Raw genomic sequence first — 14,027 nt, forward strand, 5'->3', positions numbered from 1 at the left:
TTAAATAAATTCAATGCACACAGACTGAAGTAGTTTAAGTCTTTGGTTCTTTTAATTGTGATGATTTTGGCTCACATTTAACAAAAACCCACCAATGGGGAGTGATATGAAACAGCTGGGCGCAATCAGTGTTACCAGCTGTGTGCAATCCGTGCTGAGTGCAAACAGTGCAATGAATGATGGGATATGTAGTCCGGGGTGATGTGCAACAGTTTGTGTTGTGCGAGAGTCAATGTAATGGAAAGGATGACCTCTGGTGACATAGCTGTGACAGGACGAGCAGGGAGTTCGCAGATGGCCTCTATAGCTGTGACAGGACGAGCAGGGAGTTCGCAGACGGCCTCTATAGCTGTGACAGGACGAGCAGGGAGTTCGCAGACGGCAAGAGACTTCAGTGGACACCGTGGCCTCTGGGAGCACGGCAGTGGACACCGCTACCTCGGGAGGTTCTGCAGCGTAAGCCGCCACCTCTGGAGATGTTGTAGCCGGTGCCACTGCCTCTAGTAAATCGGCGGTGGAGTACCCAGATACACCATAAAGCAAACCCCCATAAGGGAAGTGCTGTAGACAGGGGAATGAGTTCAGGAACAGGAGGGCTAAAGTGAGTGGGTTTGGGGATACCAGCTGCGCATGCAGACACCAGCGGGGCATCCCTCACACTGGACACCAGACTGGGACACCGACGGACCGACCCCGACAATCTGGGTGCAACAGACAGGATGTGACATGACTCTGGATGATCAGCTGTGATGCGATTTGAATCTGGATGACTAGCGGAGAAGTGACGTGACTCTGGATGAATAGCTGAGATGTGTCGAGACTCTAGAAGGTCAGCTGTGACGGGACGTGACTCTGGACGAACAGCTGAGACGCGATGAGGCTCTGGCAGATCAGCTGAGACTTGACTGGACTCATGAAGATCAGTTGTGACTTGACTTGACTCATGAAAGACGATCAACTGTGACTTGACTAGATTCGTGATCATAAACTGTGACTTTATTTGACTCGTGATGATCAACTGTGATTAGACTCGACTCATAACTATCAGCTGTGACTTGACTAGACTCATGATCATAAACTGTGACTTGACTTGTCCCATGACGATCAACGGTGACTTGACTAGACTCATAACTATCAGCTGTGACTTGACGAGACTCATGCAAAGGAACTGTGACTTGACCTGACTCGTGACGATCAATTGTGACTTGACGGGGTGCTGTTGTGTCCGCCATTTTGTGATCAGGCTCCTCTGTCGCCGCCATTTTGTGAACGCAATCTAGTGCGGAGGCCATTACAGGAGTAAGTGTGGGGTTGCGTTCCTCCGCGATGCCCACAGTCCACAAAGAGCCAACAGCCAATAAAGCATAGTCCATACACTCACATAGTGACGAAAGCGGCCCCTTAAGGATGAGCCTAGACTTCAGCGGTTGCCTAACGCCACTATAAAAAAAATCTATTAGGACACAGTCCGGTAGATCAGAGTGATAGGCAATGTCCAGATATTCTTGAATGTATGCCTCGAGCGAGCGTGTGCCCTGCTCGAGGGCTAACAACAGCCTTGCAGTGTCCATACCTGGCCAATGTCCACTTGAAAAGCCGCTGGATCCTTGTGTGGCCGAGTATTCTGTTACGGAGCTGACAAGACGTGAGACGTGCGGATCCATTCGCAAAGCTTTATTGTGGAGAAGACAGAGACGTGGTCATAAAGCAGGCAGGGTCAAACAGAGGCAGACAGGTATATGGCGGGCTAGACACAAGAATAGTCCTAGGGCTAGCATGGGTCGACGATTGGCAGACAGAGTCACAGGGGCAAGGCTAAAGGGAGAAAAACCGGAGAAAACAGACAAGGCTAAGGCTAAGGCTAAGGCACGGAAACAAATGAGGGCTCTGTAGTGTAGCTATCTGAGATATGCGCTAAACAATACTCGGCAGAGGGAAGGGATCAGAGTGAGTGTTAAATAGTGAGGGAGTGATATGAAACAGCTGGGTGCAATCAGTGTTACCAGCTGTGTGCAATCCGTGCTGAGTGCAATCAGTGGAATGAATGATGGGATATGTAGTCCGGGGTGATGTGCAACAATGTGTAATGCGAGAGTCAATGAAATCGGAAAGGGTGACATCTGATGGCTAGCAGAAGGAAGTTCATGGACCGGATTCATGACAATACCACCTCAGCAGTGCCACAAACTGATCACCTCCATGCCACGCCGAATTGAGGTAGTAATTAAAGCAAAAGGAGCCCCTACCAAGTATTGAGTACATGTACAGTAAATGAACATACTTTCCAGAAGGCCAACAATTCACTAAAAATCTTTTTTTTATTGGTCTTATGAAGTATTCTAATTTGTTGAGATAGTGAATTGGTGGGTTTTTGTTAAATGTGAGCCAAAATCATCACAATTAAAAGAACCAAAGACTTAAACTACTTCAGTCTGTGTGCATTGAATTTATTTAATACACGAGTTTCACAATTTGAGTTGAATTACTGAAATAAATGAACTTTTCCATGACATTCTAATTTATTGAGATGCACCTGTATATTTAACTTTACAGTCGAGACTCTGGATTGCAATGATGCAGGATGTGTCCTCCATCTGTTAATATCTCTTTTAAGCTTTTGAAAGACTTTATCATAATTGATATGTACAATTTCTTTTACAGAAGGCCGTATAAAAATCCCTAGGAAAGTTATCTGATTTGTGATGATTGTCACTGATTCGTTGTTATCACGGTACTCTGAGCTTTTTTTATTTAATGGTAGAAGAGATGATTTGGACCAATTGATCCTATATCCAGAAAATTTCCCAAAACAATTAAATGTTTCAAGTATGTTTGGAATTTTACCAAAATCTGAAAAAAACAGTAAAATGTCATCTGCATAGAGAGATATTGCATGTTGGGTATCCTTAATTGAAATTGAACAAATTTGATCTTATTTTTTTAGCAAGAGGTTCGAGGGACAATGCAAATAACATTGGTGAGAGGGGGCATCCTTGCCTCATTCCTCTCAAGATATCAAATGGTTGGGATTGTAAACCGTTTGTTGCTATAATTGCTGATGGATTATCATAAATGATTCATATTATATTAATACATTTCTCATCAAACCCAAATTTACCTAGCACCCTCCATAAATAATCCCAATTTAATCTACCAAAAGCTTTATCCGTGTCTAAGGATAAAACTGCACAAGGGGAATTTTTATCTTTACTTTCATTAATTACATGTAGCAACCGACATATATTGTCTGCAGCCGAACGATGTGGAATAAAGCCAGATTGATTACTATGAACTAACTTACAGATATATTATTCAAGAAGTAAAGCTAAGATGATATATTTTAGTTTATTCATCAAATTGGTCTCAAATTTGAACATTTAGTATGGTTCTTATCTTTTTTTGGAATTAAACAGATTAGAGCTGTATTCATTTGTTTTTCAAAGTGTCCCTTTTGGATTGCTGTGTTTATTGCAGCATGCATAGTTGGTCCTAATATATCCCAAAAATGTAAGATTAATTCTGGGGGGATCCCTATCTGGCCCACATGCTTTCCCCTTCTTTGCCGTTTTTAATGCTGCATACAACTCTTCAAGTGTTATAGGTTGGCTCATTTGCTTAGATTCACTTTGTGTTAATTGTGGTAGATCAATGTCATGTAGAAATTTATAACACTCAACCATATCTATACTATCCTTTGGCTGATATAGATCTTTAAAAAATTCTCAAAATGTGTTATCTCTCTAGGATTGGTTATTAGGCCTTTTGTAGGTGAATAAATGGTATCAATAATAGCCCTAGCTTCACTTTGTCTTAGTTGTAATGCCAATAACTTGCTGGGTCTTGGCCCATTATAATAATAATTCTGCCAAACTCTATGCCTAATGAATTCAGCCTTTCTTCTAACCAGATTGTTTAACCTAGACCTGGAACTCTTTAATGCACTTTCAGCAGATCTTGAGAATTTCTTCTTCAGCTCTGTCTCTTAGGAAAGGAAATTTTGTTTTAATTCCTCAATTTGTGCTTTTCTTACTTTGTTTAAATGAGATGAAAAAGAGATAACAATATCTCTAATAAAGCTTTTTTGAGCCATCCATACCATCATGTGGTTATCCACGCTATTAAGTTTTATGTTCAAAAAGTCTTTCAACTTATTTCTAAAATCTATTAAAAACACAGAATCTTGTAGAAGAGTTGTATTAAATTGCCATCTTGGAGATCTATCATGTGAGCAAGCATTAAATAAACTTGGTCAGCAGTGGGTTGTGGTCAGATATTACAGCAAGAAGGATTGCAATGCTCTCAAAACACATCGTGAATTCACGAGAACATAGAATATAATCTATTCTAGAATGTGTCTGATGTCTCGACGAAAAGAAAGTGTAATAAAAGACTTAAAATTTGCTTGTGATTTAGTAAATATAGTAGTGGATTTATCAAGCATCAAATCTGCAAGTGCATTCATGTCTCCTCCAATAATGAGTGCATACTCATTTAAGAGCAGCAACTTTATAACCGCTGACTATTCCCCAACTTGTGTATTGGAATCGTGACAGCATCATACGTTCCTCTGATCTGAGACTCACCCGCTCCCCTCATACATTTACCTCAGTATACATCTTCTCTATTCAATAATGTTAAATACTACACAATAAATGGCGCTAAAATATGCATGTAAATAACGCGTGCAGAATTCTCCAAATTCTGTATATACTGAACTACAATATGCACCTATGACAACAATCAGACTGGCAGTGGCAACATTATTGCAATATGACAGGTAAAGAAAGATAAATTAACTTACGCTCATGCACGCACATTTACCACTAATTTGAAATAGCGGCAGAGAAATTAAACTGAAAGTAAACTGAAATCGCTCTGGCGGACCGCCGTCAGAGCTCTGTACACGCACAACTACGTCACACGCACGTTGAGGAGACTACCCTTACAAATGAATAAGGAATTTAGTACAGCCGCCCCCAGATTAGCATAGCTAATGGGCACCACCATTAGCATAGCTAATCTGTAGAAATATGAATTCCTTAGTCCTTAACGTCTGTATCCTCACCATCTGGGAGTGCTGGGAGTTGAACTAGCTTAGCCACAGGGCGAAGATACAGGCGGTCCTTTATTCTGACCTTTGCTGACCTAATATGGCAGTCTTCGCTGGGTACCAGACTCTCAATCCTACCGATGGGCCAGTGAGCCCGAGGCAGTTGTGGGTCCACCACCATCACTACAGCATCCTCGGTCAGATCCTGAGTCTCACGCTGCCACTTAAGACGAGGCTAAAGGTTAGGCAGGTAATGTCGGGTAAAGTATGCCCAGAAATGATCAACTACAGTCTGAGCATGGCGCCATCGACGCTTAAACAGAGGTTCTGGAGTGTAGATTACTTGGGGTAGCGAAGCATCTCGCTGCCCCATGAGGAGGAAATTGGGAGTGACCGGGTCTACATCTGCTACATCAGACGAGACGTAGCCTAGTGGTTTGCTATTCAAGATACCCTCTATCTAAACTAGCACCGTGTGCAGGACATCTTCTGGCAAGGATTGGTTTCCTGTGATGACCTGTAGGGCCGACATCACAGATTTGATCTCACGTTCCCATATGCCGCCAAAATGCGGTGCTGCATGAGAATTCATCCTGAAAGTAATCTGCTTGTCTGCCAGCTGTTCCTGCAGTTGAGGTTCCATTTCTTTAAATGCCTCTCTCAGCTCTGTTTCGGCACATTAGTTCTCTGGTCAGAGATAATCTCCGACGGTGTACCCGGTCGGGCTATGAAACGTCTCAGGGCAAGTAGGAAAGCATCTGCATCCAGGCTGTTGAGGAGATCGAGGTGTATGCAACGGGTGGTCAAACATTTAAAGATCACACCCCAGTAATCTGCTTGTCTGCCAGCTGTTCCTGCAGTTGAGGTTCCATTTCTTTAAATGCCTCTCTGTTTCGGCACCTCGGAAATTAGTTCTCTGGTCAGAGATAATCTCCGACGGTGTACCCGGTCGGGCTATGAAACGTCTCAGGGCAAGTAGGAAAGCATCTGCATCCAGGCTGTTGAGGAGATCGAGGTGTATGCAACGGGTGGTCAAACATTTAAAGATCACACCCCATCGTTTATCTGAGCGACGGCCTACTTTGACAGTGAATGGCCCAAAGCAGTTGACACCTGTCGAGAAGAATGGTGGTTGATAGAGTCGTAGCCGAGCTAAGGGTAGGTCAGCCATAATGGGCACCATCGGCTTAGCCCTCATCCTCTGGCATTGCACGCACCCCCTCTGGTTTTTCTTCACCGCCTGTCTACCTCTCAGCACCCAGTAGTAACGATGGAAATCTGCAAAAACGCTTTCCGGCCCTGAATGAAGTAGGCATTCATCAAAGTCTTGGATAAATAGCTTGGTTACAGCATGATGGGGGTCTAAAACTACTGGGTGAATCTCGGTTGGGATCGAGCCTTCCAATCTTCGAAGCCGTCCTCCAACTCGAATCAAACTTAATGCCGGATCAAACTCTGGTGCTAGTGTGCTCAAACGACTAGAAGGGGGCACTGGCTTACCTGCTTTCAAAGCTTTGACTTCTAGTGGGAAAGATTTGGCTTGGGACTGGCTCAAGATGAACACTTCAGCACTCTGATAATCAGCTTTAGAGGTTCCTGCATCTAAAACAGCCGCCCCATGAAGGGACTGGTAAGTTGCCTTAACCAAGGCCTTCCAGGAGGTGAATTGAGCTGCGTCGGGCATCTGCGGATTCTGGTCATCTATGGTTAGTTCACAGAATACAGTCTTCCTGGTTTCTGACGAATCATCTGAGGTATAGCTGGCCACTGATCTGGTGGTCCACGTAAGAAATTAGGTCCCTGATTCCACCTACTGGGGCTTGCCAGCTCTACAAGCGTCTTTCCCCGGGTGATATCGTCTGCTGGGTTACTTGCTGAGTACGTACCTCCACAAATGCAGGTCAGTTAACTCCTGGATCTCAGCCACTCTAGTGCCGACAAAGACTTTATATCGGCAAGACTCCGACTGAATCCAGGTCAAGACGGTAGTCGAGTCGGTCCAGAGTGTGATCAATAGGATTGTCTCAATAGGAATGGTCAACTCTTGCACTAGAAGCTTAGCAAGCTGTGCACCAGCCAAGGCTGCACAGAGTTCCAACCCCGGCATTGTCAGTTGTCGTTTGGGAGCCACCCTTGATCTTGCCATCACAAAGGAGGTGTGGAGTTCACTTTGCTGCTCGATAAGCAGGTACGCTACTGCTCCATAGGCCACCTCGGCCGCATCACAGAAAATGTGCAAGCTGAATCGTGACGCGTCCTCACTGAAATGTGATGGGAGGTAACAACGGGGGGAAACACTACCTTAGCAAGGTTAGGTAGTTCCTGTTCCCAAGCTCTCCACCTCTCAAGAAGATCTATGGGAAGGTTCGGGTCATCCCAACTTCTTGGTTTATCCCAGAGTTTCTGGACTAGAACTTTAGCCCTGGTGGTAAAGGGGTTGACAAACCCTAAAGGGTCATATTGGGATGCCAGGACTTTGTAGATGTGCCTCATTGTGGTTAGACACTCTGCTGTCGGGCGTTGCTTGTAACCCAGATGATCATCCAGGCAGTGCCAGATCAGACCTAGAGTTGGCTCCTGAGGGTCGGAATGATTCTTTTGCAGCCATAGCTCTATGGTCTCTGATTTCCCGTTAGCTGGTAAGTGCTCAACAACTGAGGGGACGTTGCTGGCCCACTGCTGGATTTCAAACCCCCCTGAGGCGAGTACAGATCTCATCTTGTTGACCAACTGCCTAGCTTCATCCACAGTGGGAAGACTCTGTAGGCAGTTGTCAACATAAAAGCACTGTTCTATCGACTGCCTTACTTCCCCATCACATGGCTGGTGGTCCCTGACGTGTTTCTGAAGTGCGAAGGTCGCACAGCATGGGCTGCAAGTCATTCCAAATGGTAAGACTTGCCATTGGTAGACATCAGACTGATCTCCTTTCCGCACGTTTCGCCAGATGAACCTCAGGAGAGGTTTGTACTCCAGCAGGAGTCTTACCTGGTGAAACATAGCACGTATGTTGCCGCTGATTGCGACCACATGCTGTCGGAATCGAATCAGGACTCCTAGTAATGAAGCACCAAGGCAAGGGCCAGGAAGGAGCTGCTGGTTGAGGAAGAGACCTTGATGGATGAAAGAACAGTTGAAAACTAGTCTGTCCTTAACGTTGTGGTGGACAAGATGATGTGGGATAAACCACGATTCTTCATCTGAATGTAGAAGTTCTAACGGGACCTTAACAACATATCCTGCATCCAAAAGCTTCTGAATCTCTGCCTCATAAACCTTGGCTTTCTCTGGATCTTTACCCAAGCGTTTCTCTGTTCTCCTAAGATTGTGTATAATGGAATCTCTGGTACTCTTCAGTGATGGTGCATTTGGAGCACGTAGGAGAGGGGTTGCATAACGCCATGTTCCATCCACTTTCACATGCTGTGTTCTGCTCTCCAGCAGTTCTATGACAAGTAGGTCTTGTCGTGAACGCATTACCAGCTTCTCGTGGAAAAGTTCATTTATTTCAGGAAGAATGGCCAACTGCCACAGCTGTTCGACCTGTTGGAGAATAGGATCTCGCGCTGCAGAAAGGGAAGTGAGTAAGCACTGTTGAGGCGATACCTGGTGCAGAAGAAGCCCATCTGGTCCTTGCAGCTCCCAACCAAGCTGCGTGTGTACAGCAGCTGGTCCGCCATCGGGGCCCAATCTAATGGGTTCCTTCGCAGCAATTAAATCTGGGTAGTCAGATCCGATTAAGAGTAGAGGCTGAATCTTACTAAATGATGGAGGTGGAATACCCCGTAAGTGACAATAGCTCTGCTGAAGTCTCTTGATCGGGTATGTCTGCTCAGTCAGAGTCAGAAGAGGTGCAGAGAATACACCGGCTAGGTTGTACCTTTCGTTTGCTTTGGACTGGAATGAAAGCTGAAACTGGACTGATCATCCCTCCATTTGATTAACATCATGTCGAATGGTTCGAAGGGCCATAACCTCCTTCTTTCTTTGTAGGCCTAGTTGCTGGACCACCGCAGGGAGAATACTGTGCCCCATCATCAAGGATGGCGTAGGTTTGTATACGCCTTCTCGCCTTTCCATAGTAGCACAGGGGGGACCTTTAGAAAGACACGTCCTGTAGGGCTAGGTGGTGTCACGTAGATGCGGTCACTTGCTGTTGTAACTAGCATGATGCTTGGGCCCTGCTCTGCTATGCGATGGAGAACTCTGGGGTGCACATCCCCACACTCCCCGCATGGTTTCTTCAGTGTGCACTCATTACAATTGTGACTGGTGCGTCTGCATTTCCAGCATCTCTTGCCATTTCTTATCCATTTGATAAGTCGCTTAGGTGGGCATTCAGTGATCTCATTGCACTGAGAGAGGTAGTGCTCTTCACTGTGACAGAATAAACACAGGCTCTTTGTTCTCTTGTCAGGTTGCTGGTTTGTAAAAGCCTCTATTCGGACGGGCTGTCCTTCTTTAACCTTCTCGGGCTGATTACTCCCATGATAGACAGAGACAGACCGGGTCTGTGGCTTAATAATAGCAGGACGCTCTCTACGTGGAGCCGGAGCCTTCTCAGTGTGGTAGCGCTGAGCCATCTTTGATGAAAGCTGTTGAGCTTCAGCCTTGACCTTCAACCACTATGTAAGGTCATGTAAATTATATGGATTCAGACTGTCTGTACTCAGTCTTCCCCTTAACTGGAGGTGCTCTATGAAACCATCCCTGTAGTGTTTAGGGAGTTTACTAAGCAGCCTGTCAACATGTCCGGTACAGGTAAGCTCTCGTCCATGTGGTCCCTCCAGGGAAGTAAGCATGCCCACTAGAAGGTCAACGTTTAGAGCAAAGTTCTGAAATGCTTTAGAATCTCCAGCCTTGATATCTGGTGAGTTCATTAAGCCGCAACCTCACTTTGTGCAAGCTGGTGGGGTTGGCCATATTGGCGCTGCAAGGCTGCCATGGCTGCTGAGTAAGGTGCAGGGTGATGACGGCATGCTTGAATGATCAGCTTCACCTCATCCAGGACCAGCTGCTCCATTAGCACACGATATTTGTAGTGTTCGGTGAGATCAGTGCGGAGATTCAGCAGATTATCTAGGGCTATTTTCAGATCTGTGAACTCCCTCTCACTGTCATTCACAAGTTTTGGCAGTGATGGGACTGGGACTGGTTGCAACGGAGGTGCAGCAAGTACTGGCTGGTATACTGGACGTGCGGGGGCTACCATATGTGGAATGGCGGGTGCCACTGGAGGAGGATACCAGTTCTGCACTGAAGTCTGCATGAAGGGCTGAGGAGCATAATATCCAATGATCACGGGTGAAGGCTGATATGGATCTAACACAGGCAATGGTTGGCCCTGTGACTGACTATGTTCAGGGATGTGTAATTGGTAAGCTGGTGGCACCAGAGTACGGTGTACGGTTGTGGATATTGGCAGCTTCACTGATGTGATGGTGTGAGGCAATGAGGATATAAGATTATAGGAAGAAGGACAGGACACTGCACTGCATGCTGCTGGTGTTTGCCTCTCATAAGTAGCTGCTGGTTGTGGAACAGACGGTTGCAGCGTAGGTGTGCTGTACACCATATGAGCTGTAGTCTGGGATGTCTGCAACCGTACTGATTGATGGGTAGCATACCTGAGTGCTCCTTGGCAGGATGTGGGTGGCCCTATATCCAGTAATGGAATGGCTGGGACTGCCGGAGCCTTTGGCCTAACGATGGGTGGTGAGTAAGCTTGTTCCACTTGCTCTGAGAAAGGAGATGCAGTGTCGCTACTTAACTCACACTCTGACTGGCTGTTTCCTCGCTGCTGTGGTACTGGAGATGTGTAATGGGAAGAGGAAGGAGATCTCCCAACATCTAACTGCTCTACTAGGTCGCTGAGCCCAGCATCTATATTGCTCCCACTGACTATGACAGGACCTTGTCCATACTGCAGAGATGATAACTCATGGCTGAACGGGTGCATCCCAGTCGAGGCAAGCTCGGCCTGCCCACTGAGGGTCAACGGTGCCGCTGCATGGTCCATCTTCGGCTGCTGATATGGTTTGTAAGGCCCAATAACTGGCAGAAGGGATGGGGGCAAGGCTACGTCGTAAGCCTGCAAATAAGAAGGGATCTGACGAGCTCTGGCTTGCATCTGAGCAGGACCCGTGGTATCGGGAGTATAATGCGGTATCTGTTGATCCATGTCACCGTAGTGGCTCTAGATATCCGGCTCGAAGGACCAAAATGTAAAGGAATCTGTTCTCTGTAGTTAGGTGGAACGCTAGTCCACTATGGAACTCCAGCAAGAAGTGCGACAGGAGACAGATGGTTGTTCAATGGTTTATATCTTCAGGATGTGTCACTTTACATCATCCAGCATTGTACAGTTCTTAAATTAACAGAGGTGGCAAGTGTGGGTTAGTCTGAAATAAACAAATAAAATATCAGAATCCGTCTGTATACAGTAAACAAACATTTACCTCAGTATACATCTTCTCTATTCAATAATATTAAATACCACACGATAAATGGTGCTAAAATATGTACGTAAATAACACGTGCAGAATTCTCCAAATTCTGTATATACTGAACTACAATATGCACCTATGACAACAATCAGACTGGCAGTGAATCACTTTTTCTGTGTGCGTGCTTTGGATGTGTGAGCACATGGGCGAAGAATCAAGATAATCTATGTATGACCGGACGATTTATTCATATTCAAAACGAGACGGTGAACATTAAGGAGCGTTAAACCTGTTAGTTTTCCAACATTCCACCGACGGGACATTTTGCATTTAGTTAAATTTGACAGGAATGCTAAGGGGCTAAACACTCTCATGCAGTGCATGTTTCATTCATACTCGAAGCCGGAGAGCGCTCTCACGCTGAAGGTCCAAAACAGCCTAGTAGAAGTAATAACTTATGGCATGCAGGAAATCCCTAATATGGACAAAGGTATCCCACTATTGCTGTAGCTAAAAAAGGTAATTTCAGGTCATTTCGAGGTAATAAATACAGTATATGAATAGTGCAGTGCTAATTTACATAACATTTAATACAGTATTGAAACTATTCTGCCTTATTATGTGTTTGTATAAACCAATTCTAAAATTGTCATTAGGAAAATACAGAAAAAATATTTTATAAAACGGATAGTTCTGCTTGATTCTGATTGGTTGAGCAGCGTTCAAAGCTGTTGTTAATTACACTACAAACATACACCGTTGTTTACTTCTGTGTGTTGCTCGGCAACCACTTTGTTGGAACCACAACTGCTTCTGAGGAACTACATTGTTTGATGGAAGAATACTGTTTTTATTTATATCATTACACTTTATTTGCTCTGTTATATTCTGTGAAACCTTACTATGTATATGGAATAACCGTTTTATAAAAGCAATAAGCCCAGTGAAGCCGTGGTGCCTAACAACGCCCCTTAGCTGTTATAAATTCACTGTAAACCACGGCTTCTTGGGGCTTATTGCTTTAATAGAATACAAATTATTGGTTATCATTCAGCAGTGTATTTGATTTCTTATCTAATTAAAATACATAAGAAAAAAATAAAGCCTGTCAATTTTTTTTTACATTTCTGTCCCCCTCATTTCGGAAATGATGGCTATGCCCCTATGTTTGCAGACAGTACAGAAAACAGTGCATGAGTCTTCTTGTGCTAGAATGGTTTAAAGTCATATTGTTTTCTTTTTTAAATTCACTCTTTTTTTTTGTCCTACTGAAAATGTGCCTGGAGTCCACCTTTGTTATTATTACAAACTAGGGCTGTCAAAATGGCTGAAAAACTAAATTCAAATTGTGTATTTAAATATTATCAAAATTCGAATTATATTCGAATTTAAAATGAATAATTTCAGTTAGGGTGAAGAAAAGCTTTTGGCTTCTCTCCTGAGGCCACAAGAGGGCGCATCGAGCAAAATATTACTAATGCACGTTTATTCAAAGCATAAGAAAACATGACTATCTGTGAAAAAAGTGCATAATGTTTAAAATAATGTTTATAAACCAGTTATAATTAATTAAGTTGCTTAAACAACTATAAACAAAACAGCATCATGTATGTATTCATAGTTTAATACAAAGGGCTGAAAGCCAATTACACAGAATACATTTTCATTTAAAAACACGAGTTGCAGTGGGATGGGGAAAAAACCCCACCATAAGTCTGTTTTTTCAAAGTTGACCTTGCATTAATTTTACATGGCTTTCTAAACATGCCGCTCTTTTGTGCGAGACGCGAGTGCAGCGGTGATAGATGTCCCTCTAGAAAATGCACGGAATATGCGTTCTGTGTGAACAGCTTGGTTTCATTTTTGACGTAAACAAGATCTTCTCCGCATTGATGTTCTCTTTTCCCACAATATTTGTCATTAACAACGCAGCAGCGCCACATCTATTGGCTTCAACTGGATAGGCTAACAAAAACATTATAATGCAACGACACTTACATCATCATCGCATCTCATGCGCCACTGATAAGGCTGCCTCCTTAACGCACACCTAAAATGACAGGGCTGTACAGTGCGACCATTTCAGTCGCATTTGCGACTGAAAACTACTGCGTGCGACTATGAAATAATATTTAGGAGCACCTGTGCGACTGACCCGATCAGCATATTTGTGTTTGCGCTGAGGGAGCTTCAAAGGTTCTAATATACGTAACTGCAGTGTTGAGTAATACATCACAGACATATCCTCTCATTATAACAAACAAAGTGTTGACGGGGTGTAAATAAGATATTCATTGTGCAGTGTAGATAGCTTCGTCGATTATAATGGAGTTTTGTGAGATCGGGATAAACTAAGATGAGTGACAGCTTTGAATGATTATTAAGGGAGTTTGCAAATGTGATATTGATTTAATACAACAGTTCATTAAACAAGAAGTTAATATTAAGTGACTTTTGACATTTGCCTTATTTTGCTCTATTTCATCAACGAAAATAGTTTTTTTTTTTTAAAGTAACAGCTGAGCCGCTGC

Source organism: Sinocyclocheilus grahami, unplaced genomic scaffold (genome assembly GCF_001515645.1).
Source record: "Sinocyclocheilus grahami isolate Dianchi unplaced genomic scaffold, SAMN03320097.WGS_v1.1 scaffold247.1, whole genome shotgun sequence".
NCBI lineage: Eukaryota > Metazoa > Chordata > Actinopteri > Cypriniformes > Cyprinidae > Sinocyclocheilus > Sinocyclocheilus grahami.